We start from the raw sequence: 23,317 nt of genomic DNA, 5'->3' as shown, positions 1-23,317 counted from the left end.
TTCAGTCTTCTGTGGAAAAGGGCCTATCACGTCACCATGGTCAAGTTCTAAAACCTCTTTAGATACTCTGTCACTTTTAGAAGCCACAGGCTTCCTCTTAGATTTGGCCATTTTACATACATTGCAATCTAGGAAACAGTTACAGCTATTTACTTTTAGGTTCTTGCACACCTTTTGCATCTCTGAAAGCACATGGAAATTGGCGTGACCCAGTTTTCTGTGCAGTTCATGTACACACCCCTTATGAACTGGCAAATTATCCTGAACCACCTGGGCTGCTTTAACAGGTTTGTCCTGCATTACATATAACCCATTTTCCATCTTTGCATAGCCACATACCTGAGTTCCATTCTTTATCAGACAGCCATCCTGCGTGAACTTAACACTATGCCCTGCATTAATCAAACAGCTTACAGACAGTAAACAGTAGTCCAAACTGCTGACAAACAGAGTCTCTGGTAGAGTAGTGTTCAAGCACTGCAGGAAACATGTTCCCTGGCCATCAATCTTGCTTCTACGAACATCAGCAAGATAGATTGAGTCTTTTCCATCAGCTGGCTTCTCCAGGGTCTTAAAATCCTCCCAACTATTGCAGATAATCCTGCTGCTGCCAGAGTCCAGCAACCATGTTCCTCAAGGTATCTTTCTCTCCTCTCGAGAAAACGCAGACACAAACTGAGCAGAACGCGTGTTCTTCTTCTCTGAAGAGAACCCCTTCTGCTTACGTTTCTGTGTCGATTGCTGTCTCTGCTCCATGTTGTCTCCTGGAAGTCTTGCCCTGCATTGACGTTGGAGATGCCCGGGTTGGTTGCATCTATAGCACCTCCTCACCGCCATTGCCAAGTCCAAACCTTTGCGTTGCTCCATTGGCAGATTCTGCTGCTGGCCCCCTTGGCTGTAACTCCTCCGCTCTTGGAGTTCAGCCTGTCTATCTGACCTTCTTTCTGCTTCTTCGGTCAATCTTCCAACCACATACTCAAGGGTCAGATCTCGGGGACGCATACTCTCCATGCTGTTAATCACAGGCAACCAGCTTTCAGGCAAACTTGAAAGGATAATGTAGGTTTGGTCAGTCTCATCATAACGCTTACCTCTCTGCTGTAGTTGAAGAAACAGAGATTTTAGCATTTGAAGATGAGTTGCCAAACTCTCACCTTCTTTCATAACAGTCCTGAACAGCTTTCTGGTCAGAGAAATTATAGTTTCAGCAGTTTCTCTGACATGCATTGCCCTTAATAAATTCCAGCACTCAAACGCTGTGCTGGCATTTGCTACATGCAATAACTGAGAGTTGCTCAAACACAGCATAATTTGGGCACGAGCCCTTTCATCCAGCCGTTTTTTCTCAACAGTGTCCCGTCTCAAAACCTCAGTTTCAACACAGTCCCATAGTCCATCTCTCCTTAACAACTGCTGCATTTTAATTGACCAACTAAGCCAGTTGCTCTCTGAGAGAAGTTCAAAAGGGATGCCTCCCCCAATATTTACAACTTGGGAAGAATGGAAATCTGCCATCTCTGCTGGTGCTTGCTGAGCCCCTTCTGTGGGGCCTCCAGCAATCTCTCCTGACTGTCTCTTTAGAGTCCAACTGGATGGTCCTGGCTGGCACTCACCGGCTTCTAGCAGCTCCCTCTGTTGACCTCCAGGTCCCGCCTGGCACTGCAACTGGTGTAGCCACTCTGTGAGTCGCCTACTGTGGTCCTCTAGCAGTTCAAACTGTTCCAGTAGCCGACGCTGAGTGCTTTCCTGATCCTCAGATCCTAGCCGCTCCAGCGTCACTGCAGACAGTTACAGCTTGCCACAAACTGCTCCAGCACACAGCCACTGGCTCCATACACCATCAGGACTCACCAGATCCCTGCTCAGATGCTGTCAGTCGTTTTACACTCTGCACATGCTCAGAAACACTGGGCCCATAACCTGTCAGTGTTTGTAAAAAGCAAAAAAAAGAAGGAAAGGGTTCTGACCTCCCTTTGTCTCCTCAGTCTCCTTGTCGGCACAAAAAGAGTCCACGAGAATATCCTTGCAGAGTTTTATTCTTAAAAGTCTTTGTGCAAAACACGACTGAATACCTATACATACCAGTACTAACCAACCAACCCAAACACCAGCCTCAGCAACAAACTAACATTTCTCACTTATATATACAACTTGGTGCAGACCGCTGAGTCATGCTGACCCAGCTTTATTCGCATTAAAGAAACAGCGGCCATTTTAGCCGTGACAGCCGGAGCGGAACCTATTTATCTACTTGCACTTTTGTGGGAGTCATAAAGCCACGGCAAAGGCTTGTAATATTGCAGTGTGCCCCCTGACTTCGGCTGACCAGCACTCTGAGCCTTACAATGTATTGGAATGTATTGACCTTAAATGGAGTTGTGTTTCCTCTGGGCAGTGATGACCCTATATGGTGATGGGTGTAATAAAAGCCTTGAGGTAACGTGAGACATTGGCAAACGGCCATGTGGCTAGAGCAGTGTTTCCCAACCACTGTTCCGCGGCACACTAGTGTGCCGCAAGATGTTGCCTGGTGTGCCGCGGGCAAAATTAAAAAATTTGAAAGATTTTTTTTTTTAAGTCAAATTTTCGATTTGGGCGCCGTCACTAGATGACCCCTGGGGTTCCCTCCCTCCCTCCCGCTCTGCGCCTCCCTCCTCCTCCTCCTCCTCCTCCGGGGAGACCCTTCCTGGCTCTCGGCCAAGGCTTGGTGGCTGCCACTCACTCACTCGCTCGCCCACCCGTCCCTCCATCCCTGCACCCGGCCTCTCCCCCTCCGTCCCCGGCGCGGGGGCTGCCGGGATCCGTAGTCCCCTCGCCCTTGGGCTCTGCGCCCGCGCGAACTACGTTTCCCAGCGTGTCCTGGCGGGCCGGGCGTTTTGTTTGAAGCGCTCTTCTCCCGGCCATGGAATGAGCGCAGCGGCGGCGGCCGGGCGGGCAGGGGCTCTTCCGCGCAGACCCCGCGCAGCCTGCCTGCGCCCCCGCGGAGATCGGGCGGCAGGATGGAGCCCGGGGATCCTTGCGGAGGCGGAGCGGCGGAGGCGGAGGCTGCCCCCCAGGTAGGGCTGCGTCGGGGGGGGGGTGTTATTTTTGCAATGCTGCATCCGCGCCAGAGGGGACGCATTGGACCGCGGGGAGACCCCTTGGCGGGCGTGCAAGGCAATGCATGTGTGCAGGCGTTGCATGGCGTGCAGTGCAATGCAATGGCAACGCGGCGCCCTGCATGCATGCATGCAACTTCCACTGGCGCTCCGGACTTGGCAGGTGAGGGGGGTCCCCAGTGGGTGGCAGAGAGAGCCGGGAGGGCGAAGGGGAGCCGGGGGGGAGCAGCGCTGCTCCCCGAGCCGAGCCCGGGGGGAAACTTTGGCGTCGTTGCGCCGGGTGTTGGAAGTGGAGGCTGGCGGAGGCCCCTCACCTGCAAAACCTGGTCGCCTCTCATATATTTCGTGCATTGCATTCATCGCCCGCTTTCTCCTCCAAGGAGCTCCCGGGGGCGCGCGTGGTTCTCCCCGTGTTATCCTCGCAACAACAGCCCTGCGAGGTGGGTCAGGCGAGTGGCCCAAGGGAGCACCCAGGGATTGTCCTGGCCAGGTGGGGTGATTTGAACCCTGCTCTCTGCCCGGTCTTCGTCCTCATTTAGCCCCCACATGTGCATGACTGTGCATGACTGAGGTTTTCCCCCCTCGTCTTGGCTATGGTGTGAGTCTGTGCTGTTAATTAATGGGGTTCTGCCTTCGGAGAAGATGAGCCAGCCCTCAAGGAGGTGATTATGTAATTTGCTAGCAATTCATGTCCCTCCCGGCGTGACGCTGCACGCTGACGTCACGGGGCTGTAATGGTGGTGTGCCTCGAGATTTTTTTCATGAAACAAGTGTGCCTTTGCCCAAAAAAGGTTGGGAAACACTGGGCTAGAGAGAGACAAAGGATAATAAAAGTTACCGGAGGGAGAGAAGAAGTTTGAAGGAGCTGCTACTCCATCCTGAAAATACAGCTGTCTCACTGTGTCTTTATTTTATGCTAAACAGCACCATTTTGTGACGGCTGGCTCCGACGCACTTTGACGTGCTTTCGAACTGCTGGGTTGGCAGGAGCAAGGACCGAGAAGGGACACCCCTCTAGCTAGAGACGCCAAGAACTGTGCTGTTACTTGTTGCCCTTAAATCCCATTTGTATTGGCAATGATTAACTTGATCTTGATGAGTTCTAAGCTCAAAAAATTTAGTTTGGATTCCATTGTATGTTCTTATCTGTCAAATGGGAATAATAGGGACTTCCTTTGAAGGACTGTGCTAGATTATTCATTGCTATACATCAGGCAGCATTTCTGGGCTTCACAGAGGTGCCTAATACATTGCCCCCTTATGCTCCTGATGAGCTTTGCAAGTTGCAGCGCCATTAAGAAAGGCCATGCTAGTCCGCCATGACAAGTGCTGCTAGAGAAAGCAGCGATGGAAGTGGGTGTCCTTTGCGGAGTCTAAAGAATTCACCCAGCACACGCTTGAGCTCATGGGGTAAAGAAGACATGCCCCCCCCCAGACCATGGCTGAATACATTCCCAACAACCCAAAGGACAGGCTCTCCCCCAGACGGCACCCAGCAGACAACTGAGCAGATCTCCCACTGAAGATTCATCCTTGCTACCAACCTTGGGGCGTGTAGTCGTGTAAAAGTGTCAGCGGTCTCTTAACAGAAATCAAAGCTCAAGAAACCTACTGCACCCCAGGTTATTTAGTGCAAGGAGCAGAAGTGATTTGCAGGTGATTTAAGTTTCTGGTGTTGATGCACCCATAATTCCTTAGCAAAAGCAAATCAAAACATTAGTGGAGTAACTGGTGCATTGCAAGGCAGAAAAGACCCTCAACGAGAAATGCTGGAGGGTATATGATCCTGGCTGCTGAAGATGGCTGGAAGGTCGTTTGTCCCGTCAGCTGGATGAGCTGATCTGCAGAGCTAAGAGGGCTCTCTGGGCCGTCTATAACTGAGGATCTGGGCTTGAGTTCCCCAACTGAAGCAGAAGGTAATCCAGAGCAGTTGCTCTTTTGCTCAGCCTGTTAGATACGTCAGCCATCGGTCTACTAGAATTAAGGAAAAGATGCTGCGATTACTGAGATCCAGCATAGGTTTCCCCAAAATAAGTCAGCCAGACCAATCTGATTGATTTTTTCTCTTTTTGGACGGAGGTACAAACTTGGTGGATCAGGGGAATGCTGTGGACATAGTGTATCTTGAATTCAGTGAGGCTTTTGACAAAATCCCCCATGATATTCTCGCGAGGAAGCTGTTAAATGGAGGTTGAACAAGGTAACTATTTGGTGGATTGGTAGATGGTTGACTGACTGAACCCAAAGAGGACTCCTTAATGGTTCCTCATCAACCTGGGGAGAAGTGATAAGTGATGTGGGCAGTGTGCTGTCCTGGGTCTGTTGTTGCTTGACATCTTTATAAAGGACTTGGATGAAGGAATTGAGGGGGTGCTCATCCAATTTGCAGTTGACACCAAACTGGGAATGTTAGCTAATGCCGCAGAAAACACAATTGGGATTCAAAATGACCTTAACAGTCAACCAAAAACTCTTTCAGATCATAATCCAATTTTGTGTGAAATTATAGGAATAGACTTTTCGTTGGAGACTGAATGATAATTTATTAGATGATCAAGAAATATATGAAAAAGCACCAAAGACTTGAAAAGACTATTTTATGCATAATTGGAATGGAGAAATAAAAATCAATGTAATGTGGGGGAGACCTGGCTTACTAGCAGTACATGTGAAAAGGATCTAGGGGTCTTGATGGACCACAAGCTCAACATTGTGATGCAGCAGCAAAAAAAGGGAATGCTGTTCTAGTCTGGTCCACAGAAGTCTAGAGTCCAGATCAAGGGAAGTCATAGTCCTGCTCTCTTCTGCCTTGGTCAGACCACACCTGGAACACTGTGTCCACTTCTGGGCACCACAGTTTAAGAAGGATGCGGACAAGCTGGAAGGTGTGCAGAGGAGGGAGACCAGGGTGATCAAGGGTCTGGAAGGCAAGCCGTATGAGGAGCGGTTGAAGGAGCTGGGTATGTTAAGCCTGGAGAAGAGGAGACGGAGAGGAGATATGAGAGCCATCTTCAAATATCTCAAGGGTTGTCCCATGGAGGAGGGAGCGTGCTTGTTTTCTCCTGCTCTGGAGGGCAGGACTCGAACCAAAGGCTTCAAGATGCAAGAAAGGAGATTCCGGCTGATCATTTGGAAACGCTCTCTGACAGTAAGAACAGTTCAGCAGTGCAACAGACTCCCACAAGCGGAGGTGGACTCTCCTTCCTTGGAGGTTTTGAAGCAGAGTTTGGATAGCCAACTGCCAGGGATGCTTCAGCTGAGATTCCTGCGTTGCAGGGGGCTGGACTAGATGACCCCTGGTGTCCCTTACAGGTCTATGATGAAGTTTCTGGATCTCTTGGCTCTTGCAAAGCCAACCTGCTCTGCTAGTAACTCGGCACGTGGGACTCAGTGCACGGACGGCTGTCGTAACTTGTGTGTTGCGCAAACGCTGTGGGCTGCATGGCGTTGGCACCAGGCTGGGGAGGGGGCTGAAACACTCGATTGGGCAGCGGTCCCTCTTAATGGATGCCACGTGGCTGTTGCATCAAAGTGCCGGCTGCCCTGACATACCTCTCCATCTGGTGGAAATAGGGACATCCTATTCCATAAGAGAATATAAATCATGCCCTACCCATCTGATTGGGTTGCTGCAGCCACTCTCGGCGGCTTCCAACATATACAAAAACACAATAAAACATTCAAAAACTTCCCTTTCCAGGGCTGCCTTCAGATGTCTTCTAAAGGTCGTATAGTTACTTGTTTCCTTGGCTCGGGGGTTGCATAACTCCATACCCTCCACCATTTCCCTGATGAAAACAGGGATATCCTAAGGGAAAGTGGGACATTCCGGGATCAAATCAGAAACTGGGAAAGAGGGACGCTTGGAGGGCCTGCCTTGAATGTCATGCTTAGAACCAGGAGTAGCCTCTCGTTTATCGATCCTCGTTGTATCCTAGTAATCTGCGAAGGAGTTTGGGATAGGGGTCTTCTTGTCCCATTGAATCCCCACAAAGACCCTGGGAGGTGGCCAGGCCAAACCAGAGGCGAGCTTTTGGGCAGGGGTTCGAGCGCAAGTCTCCTTGGCCCTTTATCCTGCACCCGACGACAGCTGTCTCTCCTTCAACACTCCCCAAGTCCATGGCACATATTAGGCTGCTTCTGTTTTCAATGTGCATTTCGTGTTTTTACGTTGTGATTTTACCCTGTGAACCGCCTGAGACCTGCGGGTATAGGGTGGCCTACACATTTGGATGATGATGATGATGATGATGATGATGATGATGATGATACAGTCCTATCACAGCGCCTTGTAGCTGCCTCTCCTCTCCACTCAGAGCTCCCCTTGCTTTCTTCACAGGGCTGGAACAGGAGCTGCTCAGGCATCCCTTTCTGGAAGGCTGTGGTGCACGGTCCCTGCTCCGGGGTCCTGATCCTGCAGCCCCTTCTCTTCACCACCCATGGGCTCCCCCCCCCCCCTTCCTGGCTTGCTGCATGAGCTCCATATGCAGGGATGACCTTGCAGATCCGCCCAGCCTCCTGCTGAGTCAGGCCTGGCTCCCCCTGATAGCTCCGGCTGCAAGAGGCCGACCTGTTGCTCAGGAGGAGGTGAAAATTACTCTGCTGCAGATCACCCAAGCAGCAGCGATTCTGACACAGCAAAAATACACTTTCGCCAAGCAAGCATTGGAATTAAAGGAGCATAACTCAGTCTGCAGGAGCATCACTGGTTGTTGGCAAGACTCATTTGACAACAGAGAGAAACTGAACCTTTCGTGTCCGCAGGCCAGTGGAACTCTCTGCCACTGGAGATTCAGGGGGCACCTTCTATGCAAAGCTTTAGTTGCCTGGTGAAAACATGTCTATTCCTCCCGGACTGTGCAGGCAATTAAGAACGCATCCTTTTGGAAATGGTTAATCAATGTCTGTTCACTTTTTCAAAGGTTAAACAGGTATTATGTCTTTACTGATGTAAATCTCCTGGATATACTTTTGTATGACACAGTGGTGTACAAATATTTTTATAAATAAATATGAAATGTTTTTATGAATAAATATGAAATGTTTTTATAAATAAATATGAAATGTTTTTATAAATACACATGAATGAAGGAAATAAAGAAATGAGGAGAGCTGGGCTCCCGTTCCTCCCACTGGTCAACCAGATGTCCAACGGAAGCCCCCCCTCCCCCAGCCCCCCTCCCATGCTTTGCTCTCCCCTCCCCCAGTCACAGGGACTCAGTGGCTCAGAGCATATCCCCTCAACTGTGCCAGAACAAACGGGACATCTCATTTTTCCCTGCGTTTGCTTGGAAGTCATTTGGGGGCCCCCTGCTCTCAGGCGATGTCGGAATGCAATCTCCCCTCAAAAAAGCACATTGGGGGGGCCAGGGACCTTGTGTGGGTCACGTGATTCACTCAGGAGTGTGGCCCCAGAAGATGGGGTCCCGCTTTCCCCCCTTGTGGCATTTGACAGTGTGCCATGGGCTGGCTTAAAGGAGCCTGGTAGCCACTGTGCCCAAGGTCCATGGAAAGGTCTTCTTCTGCTGCTGTGAATGTAATATTTTATTCTGAAATATAGTTTTGAGTTTGGGATGGGTGGCTTAGCCAGTATGATGCTGGAGCGAGTCCCTTCTCATTCCTGGACCCAGCGAGGGTTGAAATCCTTTGCTGAAGGAGCCAGGCACCTTTCTGGGCCAGCGAATGGCCTGAGGGCGCAAGGAAGGCACTTGCTCTGCGCCCGAGGACACCTGGCTGGCAGTCAGAAGAACAAAAGCCACAGGGGGAGTGGCTGCTTCCAAGCCTGGGACTGGGGGAGAACCTCGCCTCTGCTTCGTCTGGGAGACAGGGATTTCCATCAAGTTAATCATGTTAATCATGGCCAATAAAAATGGGGTTTAAGGGCAACAAGTAACAGCGCAGTTCTCGGCGTGTCTAGCTAGATGGGTGTCTTCTTGAATTTGATGGGTCTTACTCACAGGTAACTCGCATCACAGAGAAATAGATACCTCTGGCAGGGCTTTAGGGAGAGTTCCTGGGAAATTTGAAACTGCCCTGTCCGATTGGACCAAGCTCCATTTAGCCCAGTGCTCTGTCACTGATGGTGGTCAGCCAGGGCATGAGGGTGGTGGGTTTTGTCCCCACCCTCAGCCAGGATGGGGAAACCCAAATCTTCTCAGGCTCTGTACTCAACGTACAGTGAAAGCACATGATTTCCCCCAAAGAATGCTGGGAAGTGTAGTTTACCCCCTCAAAGAGCCACAATTTTGAAATAAATATGAATACTAATGTGGAGAAGAGAGTAATCTGGGACGCAAGTAAAGCTGTTATGAGAGGGTTCCTGATACAGCAGAATGCTATAAAGAAGAGAAGTCAAAATGAGAAGAAAGATAAAATCTTGGAGAAAATAAAAGAAAGTGAGAAGAAATTGAGAGCAAAACCAAAGTCCCAGGAGATTTTGAGAGAAATAAAACTATATCAAGTACAATACATGGAAATAATGAATCAGGAAATAGAATGGAAAATTAAACAAATGAGACAAAAAACATTTGAATCAGCTAATAAATGTGAGAAACTGCTGGCCTGGCAAATGAAAAAAAGACAAAAATTAAATACTATTACAAATTTAAAAGTGAAAGGAAAGAATATACATAACCCATTTGAGATCCAAAATTGTTTTCAGAAGTATTTTAAACAATTATATACGCAAGGGCTACAGAAAGAAATAGACCAATTTCTGAAGACAAACGGATTACAAAAAATCTCTCAAGAAAGCAAGTTAATGCTGAACTACAAAATATCTGAACAGGAGGTAGAAGGTGCCATTCAAAATATGCAATTGGGCAAATCTCCAGGACCGGATGGGCTGACTTCTAGATATTATAAATCTTTGAAAGAGTGGTTATTGCAACCTTTGAAAGAAGTCTGCAATGAAATACTGGAAGGGAAAAGGGCACCAGAGTCATGGAAAGAGGCGTACATCACACTCATACTGAAAACAGAGACTGGAAAGACTCAGCTTAAGAACTACCGCCCTATATCGTTACTTAATGTGGATTACAAATTTTTTGCCGACATTTTGGCCAAGAGACTGAAAAAAGTACTGATGGAAGAGATTCATAAAGACCAAGCGGGCTTTCTCCCAGGAAGACACTTGTCTGATAATTTGAGGAATATAATAGATATTTGGGAAAAACTAGAAGTGAATATAAACACTAAAGCAGTTTTGATATTTGTGGACGTGGAGAAAGCTTTTGACAACATCTCTTGGAGTTTTATGAAGAAGAATCTACATGGGATGGAGGTAGGCCAAGGTTTTGAAAATGGTATAAGCGCAATATACTCTGAGCAAAAGGCTAAACTAATTGTAAATAATGTGGTTACGTAAGAATTTAAAATAGAAAAAGGGACACAACAGGGGTGCCCAATCTCCCCACTGCTTTTTATATCGGTCCTGGAGGTCCTGCTAAACATGATTAGAAGGGACCGGTTGGTCAAAGGTATACAGGTCGGAGCTAAGCAATATAAACTGAGAGCATTTGCAGATGACTTAGTATTGACGTTGCAGAAGCCAGAATCTAGTACAAAAAGGGTTTTAGAATTAATTCAGGAATTTGGTCAAGTGGCAGGTTTCAAACTAAATAAGTTAAAAACCAAGGTTTTAGAGAAAAATTTAACACCGATCGAAAAAGATAGGTTTCAGAAGGAGACAGGATTGAATGTGGTAAAGAAAGTGAAATACTTGGGGATTAATAGGACAGCTAAAAATGTGAACCTATTTAAAGATAACTATGAAAAATGCTGGGCTGAAGTAAAAAAAAGATCTAGAAATTTGGTCAAATTTGAAGCTTTCATTGTTGGGCCGAATTGCTGCGATAAAGATGAATGTATTGCCGAGAATGTTGTTTTTATTTCAGACATTGCAAATTGTGGACAAGATGGACTGTTTTAAGAAGTGGCAGAGAGATATTTCTAGATTTGTCTGGCAGGGCAAGAAGCCCAGAATAAAATTTAAGATATTGACAGATGTAAAGGAAAGGGGCGGATTTGCCCTGCCAGACCTTAAACTCTATTATGAATCAGCAACTTTTTGCTGGTTGAAAGAATGGCTACTTCTTGAAAACACAGACATTTTGGATTTAGAAGGTTTTAACAATGTATTCGGATGGCATGCATATTTATGGTATGACAAGGTTAAAGCCCATAAAGCATTTAAAAATCATATTGTCAGGAAAGCTTTGTTTAACGTTTGGATAAGATATAAAGATTTGTTGGAAAATAAAACCCCAAGGTGGCTGTCACCAATGGAAGCAAAAGCTTTGAAAAGGCTCAATATGGAGCCAAATGGCCGACATATTGTGAGATTTTGGAGCAAGAAGGAGATAAATTGAAATTGCAGAGTTTTGAAAAACTAAAGGATAAAGTGAGAGACTGGCTCCATTATTATCAGATCATTATCTGATAATAATGGAGGTATACAATTTGGATAAGAAAATTGGCTTCCAGGTGGAAAAGTCAAAATTAGAAACAGAATTGTTAGAACCCAAAACTAAGAATTTGTCAAGAATGTATAACTTGCTGTTGAAATGGAATACTCAGGATGAAACGGTGAAATCTGCTATGATTAAATGGGCACAAGATGTTGGACATAATATTATGTTTGCTGACTGGGAACAGTTATGGACCACAGGTATGAAGTTCACGGCATGTAATGCCTTAAGAGAGAATATTATGAAAATGATATACAGGTGGTACATGACCCCAGTCAAGCTTGCAAAAATCTATCATTTGCCTGATAATAAATGCTGGAAATGTAAGGAAACTGAAGGTACATTCTTTCACCTTTGGTGGACGTGCCCTAGGATTAAGGCTTTCTGGGAAATGATATATAATGAATTGAAAAAGGTATTTAAATATACCTTCCTGAAGAAACCAGAGGCCTTTCTCCTGGGCATTGTCGGCCAATTGGTGCAAAAGAAAGACAGAACTTTTTTTATGTATGCTACAACAGCAGCAAGAATACTAATCGCTAAGTATTGGAAGACACAAGATCTACCCACTCTGGAAGAATGGCAGATGAAGGTGATCGACTACATGGAACTGGCTGAGATGACTGGCAGAATCCGAGACCAGGGAGAAGAGTCGGTGAAAGAAGACTGGAAGAAATTTAAAGACTACTTAAAGAAATATTGTAAAATTAATGAATGTTAGAAAGATGTTGGATAGAAATTAAGCGGTTTCCAGCTGTAATGCTTTATGAGATATGAAAAAAAGGATTATAAATGGGTAAAGGTTTTATGGTAAGGATTTGCTGAACTAACAAACTGAACTGGAATACAAAGAAGGGAAGTATGAGGAGGTTGGAGGAAATAAGGGTATGGAAGTTATGTTATTGAAAATTAATGTGTGTTTTTAACTGCTTATTATTTTGTATGTTTATTTTTCATTTTTTCTTTCCATTCAAAATTTTTTCTCAATAAATATCTTATAAAAAAACAACAACAAAGAGCCACAATACTTAACAAACTGCAGCTCCCGTGATTCAGCTGGAAGCTCAATCTCTTTCTTCAGTGCTGGAGATGGGACAATGTTCTCTCCTGCACCTGAAGGCAGCAAGCCAGCTTGGGGGTGGCAGGCTGTGTTTGTCCTACGATGCCTCACCCCTGTGTCCTCCAGCCCAGCATCTGCCCCTGAAGCAGCCACCTTGCTCCCAATGACAGGGGTGGCCCTGGGCAATCCTGGCCACATGCCCTGATCTGTGCCAGGGCCCAAGAAAGCATTGCAAACAGAGATGCAATCGCTTGAGGATAATTGAGCCCATTGAGGATAATTAATTGCACTTTCAGATGATGATTATTATTTCACCATTTATCAACTGAGGGCCCTTGGAATGTAGGACAGGACTCTGCCCCAGGGAGCTCACATTCAGGTTTGACAGCGTGGGGAGAGAACAGCAGAGGGAGAGTTGGAAGCGGCAGGGGTAGGAAGACAGGGAGGTTCAACAAGGGCAGGGATTGGGAGCCCACTGCCTGCCAACGGTCAGTGGGGATGGGAAGCAGAGTCAGACCACATTCGGAAGACCTCAGGTTCCCCATCTATGAGCAAGAGCTTCATTCACAATATGGGCTTTGAAGCAGAACAGGTGTACAAAAGGGGGAAGGAGTGAGGAAAGAATTGAGGAGTTCTAATGTAACCCAAAGTCGTACAGCCAGAAACGTTGAGGTCCCAGGCAGGTGTTTCTCAGGAGAAAGATTATTCTGCGTCCCTTGAAATGTCCCCTGAATCAGTCTGGGCAAATACACACATGGGATTCAGAGGCATCGCTGTGTCTGATGGTGGAGGCAGAGCAGAGCCAGCCGGACTAGGAGCCATTAGAGCTTCTCCTCCATTAATCTTTCTAGTCCGTCTTTCAGGCCACCCAGGTTGACATCTGATGTCTTTCCACAGGGAGGGAGCCACTGCCAAGAAGGCCCTTTGCCTGGTACACTGTAACTGAATCACCGGAGGAGGAGGACCTCAGTGTCTGGGCTGAGCAATGGAGGTGGAGACGCTCCTTTGGGGCTGCCTTCAGATGTCTTCTAAAGCCTTTATACTTGCTTGTCTCCGTGGCACAAGCGTGGCATTACTCCATACCCTCCAGGATTTCTCAGGGGGAATTAGGGATGTCTTAAGGAAAGGAGGACATTCTTAGATCAAATCAGAAACCAGTACGACTTCTGTAAATCTGGGAGGAGGAGCTTTGGCGCAGGGTATAAAAGGCTCCAGCCCTGGAAGAAGCTCCAGCTCAGCCCAGAAGGTTTTCTCCAGCAGCCGAGAGAAGCTCCCAGCCCACAGCCAGCCTTGGGTGGGGATTCCCTTGGTGAGTAAGTCCAGGGGTGGTTGCCTCTCTAGGCAGGTTGGGTAGGAGCTCCTCTTTCCACCTGGATAATAACCAGCCATGCCTCTCCCTTTCTCCCTCCTTCCTTCCTTCCTTCCTTCCTTCCTTCCTTCCTTCCTTCCTTCCTTCCTTCCTTCCTTCCTTCCTTCCTTTGTTCCTTCCCTACAGCCTGCTGCTGGTCTCCCCCTGGACCCAGAGATACTTCGGTGGCATAGGGAACCCTCTCCAGCCCTCTTTGCGCAAGGACAAGGAGGCTTTTTCCCGAGATGCATGAACTGCTCTGGGACAATCTTCATATGGATCCCCTCAACTTCAGGGTGAGGCTGCTCCCCCGCCCCAAAGAGCTGCCTTGTGGGGGGGGGGGACTGGGGAGTGCCGTGTGTGTTTGTGTGTGTGTGTGTGTGTGTGTGTGTGTGTGTGTGTGTCACTCTGAGTGGCTTACAGGACATAAAACATGGTAAGACATTAGACATTTCCTGTTACAGGGTTGCATTCAGATTTCAGTTAGTTTTTCATTGCCTTGACATCTGGTGGGACGGCATTCCGCAGGGCGGGGCCACAACCGAAAAGGCCCTCTGCCTGCTTCTCTGTAACCTCACCTCTCACAGGGAGGGAACCACCAAAAAGGTCGCCTTCAATAGTAGTGCCACATAGAGTGCATTGCAGTAGTCCAAGTGGGAGATAGCCAGAGCATGCACCACTCTGGCAAGACAAGGTGAGGGCGGGTGGGGTCTCATCCTCTGGACCAGATGGAGCTGAGAGACAGCTGCCCTGGACACAGAAATGACCTGTGCCTCCATGGACAGCTGAGAGTCCAAAATGACTCCCAGGCTGCGCACCTGGATTCTTCAGGGGCACAGTTACCCCATTCAGGACCAGGGAGTCCCCCACACCTGCCTGCCCCCAGTCCCCCCAAAACAGTACTTTTGTCTTGTCAGGATTCAGCCTCAATCTGTTGAATCTGTTGTGGGATCTGTTGTGTGGAGAGGGTGTCCCATACATGGGCCCCCTGGCAGAAGGAGTCACCCTTTCTTTTCTCTTCCAGCTCCTGGGCAACATGCTCATCATCATCCAGCTACCCCCCCTTTAGACAGAAATTCACCTCTGCTTACCACCATGCCTTCCACAAGCTGCCCGGGGTGGTGGCTCATGCGCTGGCCTGCCGGTCCCACTGAGACACCCCCAGGGAGAAGCAGCCGCCTCCTTCTGCTCTTGCCACCCACCAGGTTTGGTGGGGGCCACCCCTTCCAGCCCCCATGTGACGCTTGACCCTCTAATAAATCCTCCCTCTGCAATCTGACCTGGCTTCCTGTGTCTCCTTCTCTGGGACGGAGGGAGGGGACAGGCCTGGGCGTGGGGGGTTATTTGGGGGGGCGTGGAAATGGGGGGGTTCTGTCACTGAAGAGGAACTATTGAGCACCAGTGGGGGGGGTTCATGGCTCTGTGGCACTTTGCCCCCCTCCCTGAAGCTTGAGTGCTTTCAGAGCCAGAGACCCCTGCTGTGTCCCCAAATCCTTTATCCCCAAAATTCCTGGCAATGTCCCCCCCCCCACAGATGCTCCCAGGGCCCCCCTGGTCTCATTGGTTGTCTCCCCACCCATTTCTTGTTATTTGCCCCTGTTCTGTTGCCCTCTCTGTTCTTCCTTCTGTGGAGAAAGTGGGGGGAGAGACTCAGAGGGGGATGCGGACCCTTCCCCTGCTCTGGATTCCATCCCCCAGATTAAGGGGTTGGGGTACCAACAGGGGCCACCCAGAGAGACACCCAAGGTCCACTCCCCCCCCCAGTGCCCCTCCCTGCCTCTTTCCAGATGGGTGTCGGGGACGGGGCTGCTTCTTAATCGGCAGGGAGAGGGGGGAATTCATTTCGTTTTATCCATTTATTTCTTCATTAAATTTGTGGTTTCACAGGATGAAGTTACGATATAAAAACACAAAACGCATAATCAAATAAAAACAAAATCAACCCAATAAACACCCCCGCCAACATATTTCACACCCATAATAACATCAAAGGAGTTTACCACCTTCATTGGACTGTCAAACAAAGCGATCCAAAATAAAACGCATTGTGCGCAGCGAACCCGGCAAGTCGCCCTTTGGGGGTCCCAGGCGGAGGTCTATGGGGGGAAAGGGGCAGGTCTCCCCTAATCTTCCGAGGGTATCGAATGGCACGACCCGCGCTCGCCCGGTATTTTTTTTTTTGGGGGGGGGGTGAGCCGGGATGGAAAACCCTGTCTCCCAGACGAAGCAGAGGCGAGGTTCTCCCCCAGTCCCAGGCTTGGAAGCAGCCGCTCCCCCTGTGGCTTTTGTCCTTCTGACTGCCAGCCAGGTGTCCTCGGGCGCAGAGCAAGCGCCTTCCTTGCGCCCTCAGGCTGTTCCCTGGCCCAGAAAGCTGCCTGGCTCCTTCAGCAAAGGATTTCAAACTGTCCCCGAACAGCCCTGGCCAACTCCCGTGGGGAGGGCGGGGAACAGCTTTGAATGGGGACACAATTGGCAAGCGAAGAGTCACACGCCCCCTTCAAAGGGATCCTGATTTCTGCGGCAGGAGAAGAGCATCTGTGTGGAAAGAGGCTGATTTCTGCTTTGCTTGAACGGGGCAAGGAGGGGAGGGAATGTTTTAAGTTATGGGGCTTTTTCGGGATCTGCGTCGTCTCCCTTCCCCTGAAGCAAGGAATGCTAAGATTTCGGGAGGAGCGGACTTTAAATTTGCCTCTTTGCGATGGATTAGTTTTAGAACTAAGGACTTTGCCTGAAAGAAGATGGAGATGAACAACCTTGAGGGACTTTTGAGGGATTTTGACCCCCCCCTTGGGACTTCCTCATGAGTAATAAAAGCAGCAAAGAAGAAAAGAGGAGTGACAACTGGATCGACTGTCTGTGAAGCAGGAATATTTCTGAGTTTAGGGAGGAGGAAGGAGAGGAGACCAGGATTTTGTGGAGATTACATCAGCCCACCTCCTTGGAGCCTGAAGGTGGAAATAAGAAGAGGGAAAGGGACAGGAGGGACCACATTGTGCAGCATCTTGACGGCTTCTGAGACGCAAAAGAAGAGAAATGGATTCTGCATATTTATTAATAAGATGGTTGTATGTAAAACTGAGGATTAAATTTGGTGGAATGTGAGGGGGGGGGCGCTGGGAGATTGGCAGTGTTTGCAGTGGGGCTGTATATTATATATTTATACAAACAACCCCTAGGGGTTTCATGTTCACCCTCTGCAGTCCGCGCTAGTGAGGCTGAGTTGCTGGTTATGGGGGCCAGAGTTTCAATGGCTTATCTCTTGAGGATAATTGAGTCAATTAAGGATAATTAATTGCACTTACAGATGATGATTATTACTTCACCATTTATCAATTGAGGGCCCTTGGAACGTAGGACAGGACTCTGCCCCAGGGAGCTTACATTCAGGTTTCACAGCATGGGGAGAGAAAAGCAGAGGGAAAGTTGGAAGTTCTCTTGGAAATTCCTAGTGCTCCCTCACAGAACTCCATTTCCCAAGGTTCCTTCAGATTGGGAATGAGAAAAGTCAGAGCCTTCTGGGTCAGGCCAAAGGGGACCCATTGAGTCCAGGATCCTCTTCTCCCAATGGCCAACTATGGACGCCAATGGGCAAGCAGGATTGGAGCCCCAGAGCCTCTCCCTTGATGTCTTTTCCTGCAAGTGAGATTCAGAAGCAGCGCTGCCTCTGATGGTGGAGGGAGAGCAGAGCCAGCCGGACTAGGAGCCATTATGGCTTTTTCGGCCGTGGCTCCGATCTGGTGGAACGCTCTGTCACAAGAGACCAGGGCCCTGCGGGACTTGACATCTTTCCGCAGGGCCTGCAAGACAGAGCTGTTCCACCAGGCCTTTGGCCAGGGCACAGCCTGACTCCTTCCCTTGGCAATCTTCGCGGAGCTCTGGCCCAATGGTTGCCAGTGGCTTGAATTAATTAATTTTATAATGAATGATTTTAGAGTGTTGTTTGTGCTGTACATTTGTACTGTTTTATTGTTGTTAGCCGCCCTGAGCCCGGCTTCGGCTGGGGAGGGTGGGATATAAATAAAATTTATTATTATTATTATTAGAGCTTTTCCTCCATGAATCTTTCTAGTCCCTCTTTCAGGCCACCCAGGTTGACATCTGATGTCTTTCCACTGGGATTGTTTTTTTTAATAAAATTTTTATTAGGATTTTCTCAATTTTTTTAGACAAACACAAAAACATAGACATACACATCCACACTACACACAAATAACACGTATAATTTTAAAACCTTATTTTCTTAACCACTTTCCCGGACTTCCCCCACCTCCCCTTCTTGCATCCCAATTCCAAAATTTAGCTCAGCAAAATAAAAAAATTCCTTCCAGTAGCACCTTAAAGACCAACTAAGTTAGTTCTTGGTATGAGCTTTCGTGTGCATGCACACTTCTTCAGATGTGTATCTGAAGAAGTGTGCATGCACACGAAAGCTCATACCAAGAAATAACTTAGTTGGTCTTTAAGGTGCTACTGGAAGGAATTTTTTTTATTTTGACTATGGCAGACCAACACGGCTACCTATCTGTAACTTAGCTCAGCAAGTTCTTTATACCCAAATTATCCCTTATTAATATTTTACTTAATTCGTCTTAATTAGCCAATTTTAAACTTCTAAGCCTCATTTTAATACTCGACATTAACTCCTTTTTCTAAGGTCGACCCAAATTCCCTTTCACGAGGTTCCCAATTATTAAAATAATTACAAAACAACCTATCAAATAAAACATATAATTATACCCCTTTGGATTCCAAAGCTCCCCCCCCCCCCCAGTTTCGATCCCCAGAAATTGTCCTTCAGTCTATCGGGTCTCAGCCTGGATCTATCACGTCCGAGGCTCTTAAATCTCTCTCAGTCCCTTTCAGCCGGTTTTGTTGACAGTCCTTTATGTTGAACATCAGATCTCAGAGCATCTTTGACCCAATAGGGTCTATATTTTTTCCAACCAGACCACCATATTCGAAGGAAGAGTCCAGGTCCTGCTTCTTACTCTTTCCAAGTCCAAGTGTCCCAAATGTCCCAAACTTTCCAATTTTCGCCTTGATCAAATTTGTAATCCATGGGTCTTCCGGACTCCCCATAGGGAAAAAAACCCAGTCCTCATTTTCCATTTCAAACCAAATTTTCGTCATCCAAACCTTGCTTTCCTTGTATTCCAACTTAACAGGCCTCTGGTTGTCCTTTTTCACTTGTAGCGTTTCAGCTCCTCCTTCGCATTCTTCCAAAACAGCACATGTATCTTCCTTTCCAGCTGCAGATTTTTCTTGAGTCAAATCCTTAACCGCTTCAGCAGATTTGTTTATTTTAAGATTCAAGGTTGTAAGATTTGTAGCCATAACATCACTCTGCTCTTGCAGCCTTCCCAGGAATTCAAACACCCTATCCAATTCTGCCTGTAATTTTCCATCTGTAGCATTGTAATATCTCAGAACCCCCTCTAGAGGGATTCTGGTTACTAAGTATTCTTTCTCAAACAATCAGGTTATTTTGTTCTTATTTCCTCTCTTTTTTCAAGAACTCACAGTCCAATGTAACAAAAATAACCGGCACAAGTAGCAACAAATAAAATTTCCTGGCTTTGACAGCTCGTTTGACAGCTGTCAAACTCTGTAAATATCTTCTGTAGGCTCTCTCATGGATCGCTCCCGGTTCTGGGGGGGGGGGGGTTACACTTCAACTCTAACGTTCAATTCTAATCCTCCAGTAATAAATTATATATCCAAGTCGTGAAATTAAATTTTTTTATCTCAAAGAGAAGACAGTCTCTCGACCTTAGTTATCTAATTCTTGCTTTAAGTTGTCTGCAAGGGGGGGGGGAGGCGGACTTCCTTTTGGCACCTCCCCCGGTCGTACCGAATTCAATTAAAAAATATTTTTAATTCCAATTTCCGTATTACTTACAGGTTGTTACTTTTTGTAGTCCAAATGATCAAGGAAAGAAGTCAGCGCTCTCCAGCCATGGCTCGTGGCTTCACTCCGTGGAAGAAGCGGTCTACTCACAGCACCACGCCGCTCTCCGCCACCCGCTCCGAAGCCTTTAAAAAGGCTTCTTTGCAAGTCGGAGGGGGCGCAAATGGTGCCCGCCGAGTCACCAAGTCCACAGGCATCCGCGCCTGTGGTTTCTGAGGGTCCCCGCGTCGCCGCCGCAGCAGGACCCCTCTTCCACCGAGCCAATTCCCTCTGGAGCTCGGAGGGAACCCGCCATTAGCTGATCGCGCTAACCCGGAAGTCTTCTCTTTCCACAGGGATTGAGCTACTGCCAAGAAGGCCCTTTGCCTGGTACCCTGTAGCTGAAGCACTGGAGGAGGACCTCACTGTCCAGGCTGAGCGATGGGGTTGGAGATGCTCCTTTGGGACTTCCCTATCCAGGGCTGCCTTCAAGTGTCTTTTAAAAGTTGTATAGTTGCTTGTCTCCTTGGCTCTGGAGCGGCATCACTGTTGGGGTACTGCCGGGGAAACAACGGCATCAGGCAGGCCCCCAGTTTGCTCTGGACGATCACCGGTCTCCCGTGGAGCAGCATCAGTCAGCCAGCGACGCGAGCCTCAGATACGCTTAGAGACCCGTGCCCGCTCTGTCAGCAGAGTGTGTAAATCATCACACAGCAGATGAGGTGGACAGAGGCAGATGTAAGCATTATTTACAGCATTTATTCAGCATTGTTCAGGAACACAGGAAAACATGTCTGCATCCCTTCGTCTCCGGCAAAACAGCAGGAACACAAAGGCAACATACAACAGAGGTTCCCAGCAGAATGTGCTGGACATAAACAGGCATGTGATACACAACAGTCATGCCTGACCCTTTTAAGGTGGAATGGAACTATATTCTCACAATTACTCCATACCCTTCAGGCTTTCTCAGATGAAATAGGGATGTCCTAAGGAAAAGCAGGACATTATTTGGTCAAATCAGAAGCAAGGAAGCTTCTTTAAATCCTGGAGGAGGAGCTTTGGCGCAGGGTATAAAAGGCTCAAGCCCTGGAAGAAGCTCCAGCTCAGCCCAGAAGGTTTTCTCCAGCAGCCGAGAGAAGCTCCCAGCCCACAGCCAGCCATCATTGTGCACTGGACCACAAAGGAGAAGCAGCTCATCAACACTGCCTGCAGCAAAGTCAACATGGCCGCCATTGGTGGGGATATCCTTGTCCAGTAAGGCCAGTCGCTGGTTGCCTCTCTAGGCCGGTTGGGCAGGAGCTCCTCTTTCCACCTGGATAATAACCATCCGTGCCTCTACGTTTATCCTTCCTTCCAGAGTGTTGATCGTCTTCCCTTCACAATCAATAGACCTCGACAAGGTCAAGGAGACCTTTTCCGAGTTGAGTGAACTGCTCCACGTGGATCCTGTCAGCTTCAGGGTGAAGCTGCTCCCCTGCTCCCCCTTTCCTAGCCCCCCAACTAACTTGAGACTTTCCCCCCACCCCCAGGCCTGTCCCCTCCCTCCGTCCCAGAGAAAAAGACACAGGAAACCAGGTCACATTGCAGAGGGAGGATTTATTAGAGGCTCAAGTGTCACATGGGGCCTGGTAGGAATGGGCCCCACCCCACCCGGTGGGTGGCAAGACCAGCAGGAGGCGGCCGCTTCTCCCTGGGGGGGGCCACAGTGGTACCGGTACCTGCCTCTTCTCTCCACTCAGAGCTCCCCTTGCTTTCTTCACAGGGCTGGAACAGGAGCTGCTCTGGCATCCCTTTCTGGAAGGCTGTGGTGCACGGTCCCTGCTCCGGGGTCCTGATCCTGCAGCCCCTTCTCTTCACCACCCATGGGCTCCCCCCCTCTCCTGGCTTGCTGCATGAGCTCCATATGCAGGGATGACCTTGCAGATCTGCCCGGCCTCCTGCTGAGTCAGGCCTGGCTCCCCCTGATAGCTCCGGCTGCAAGAGGCCGACCTGTTGCTCAGGAGGAGGTGAAAATGACTCTGCTGCAGATCACCCAAGCAGCAGCGATTCTGACACAGCAAAAATACACTTTCGCCAAGCGAGCATTGGAATAAAAGGAGCATATCTCAGTCTGCAGGAGCATCGCTGGTTGTTGGCGAGGTTTGACAACAGAGAGGAACTGAACCTTTCGTGTCCTCAGGCCAGTGGAACTCTCTGCCACTGGAGATTCAGGGGGCACCTTCTATGCAAAGCTTTAGTTGCCTGGTGAAAACATTTCTATTCCTCCCGGACTGTGCAGGCAATTAAGAACGCATCCTTTTGCAAATGGTTAATCGATGTCTGTTCACTTTTTCAAAGGTTAAACAGGTATTATGTCTTCACTGATGTAAATCTCTTGGATATAGTTTTGTATGACACAGTGGTGTACAAATATTTTTATAAATGAATATGAAATGTTTTTATAAATAAATATGAAATGTTTTTATAAATACACATGAATGAAGGAAATAAACAAATGAGGAGAGCTGGGCTCCCGTTCCTCCCACTGGTCAACCAGATGTCCAACGGAAGCCCCCCCTCCCCCAGCCCCCCTCCCATGCTTTGCTCTCCCCTCCCCCAGTCACAGGCACTCAGTGGCTCAGAGCATATCCCCTCAACTGTGCCAGAACAAACGGGACATCTCATTTTTCCCTGTGTGAGCATGGCAGTCATTTGGGGCCCCCTGCTCTCAGGCGATGTCGGAATGTGATCTCCCCTCAAAAAAGCACATTGGGGGGCTAGGGACCTTGTGTGGGTCAGGTGATTCACGCAGGAGTGCAGCCCCAGAAGATGGGGTCCCGCTTTCCCCCCATGTGGCATTTGACAGTGTGCCATGGGCTGGCTTAAAGGAGCCTGGTAGCCACTGTGCCCAAGGTCCACGGAAAGGTCGTCTTCTGCTGCTGTGAATGTAATATCTTATTCTGAAATATTCTTTTGAGTTTGGGGTGGGTGGCTTAGCCTGTATGATGCTGGAGCGAATCCCTTCTCATTCCTGGACCCAGCGAGGGTTGAAATCCTTTGCTGAAGGAGCCAGGCACCTTTCTGGGCCAGCGAATGGCCTGAGGGCGCCAGGAAGGCGCTTGCTCTGCGCCCGAGGACACCTGGCTGGCAGTCAGAAGGACAAAAGCCACAGGGGGAGTGGCTGCTTCCAAGCCTGGGACTGGGGGAGAACCTCGCCTCTACTTCGTCTGGGAGACAGGGATTTCTATCCCGGCTCACAAACCCCCCAAAATAAATTAACGGACGGCCGCAGATCATGCCCTTTCATGCCCTTTCCTTTCCATCTTCCTCTGTTTTCTATCCTGTAATTATCTTAACTCATTCTAACCTTATTTTTCCTTTAATGCTCTATTAATCTATCTGTACTTAATTCCTTAATTTCTACTAAAGCCATATAACTTCATTCCAACATTTTTCTAACATTCATTAATTTTA

The 23,317-nt window shown here is 48.3% G+C and overlaps 1 protein-coding gene and 3 long non-coding RNA genes across 6 annotated transcripts in view; 2 read left to right on the top strand and 2 right to left on the bottom strand.

Annotated features, from left to right (window-relative positions):
* LOC310705410 overlaps window positions 1-23,317 on the top strand; it is a 222,745-nt gene that overhangs the window by 156,727 nt on the left and 42,701 nt on the right. The window lies entirely within an intron of this gene.
* Window positions 1-23,317, bottom strand: part of LOC310705377 (uncharacterized protein) — a 224,410-nt gene that overhangs the window by 166,943 nt on the left and 34,150 nt on the right. The window lies entirely within an intron of this gene.
* LOC310705494 overlaps window positions 1-23,317 on the bottom strand; it is a 110,794-nt gene that overhangs the window by 84,468 nt on the left and 3,009 nt on the right. The window lies entirely within an intron of this gene.
* LOC310705447 lies at window positions 7,396-14,264 on the top strand. The gene is made up of 3 exons (XR_014525292.1): window positions 7,396-8,029; window positions 13,524-13,935; window positions 14,122-14,264. It is a non-coding gene; the product is annotated as an uncharacterized lncRNA (long non-coding RNA).

This window comes from Podarcis liolepis (assembly GCF_965112155.1).
Source record: "Podarcis liolepis genome assembly, chromosome: 4".
Classification (NCBI taxonomy): domain Eukaryota; kingdom Metazoa; phylum Chordata; class Lepidosauria; order Squamata; family Lacertidae; genus Podarcis; species Podarcis liolepis.
The sequence above is the reverse complement of the archived record's forward strand: the minus strand, read 5'-3'. Positions and strand labels throughout refer to the sequence as shown.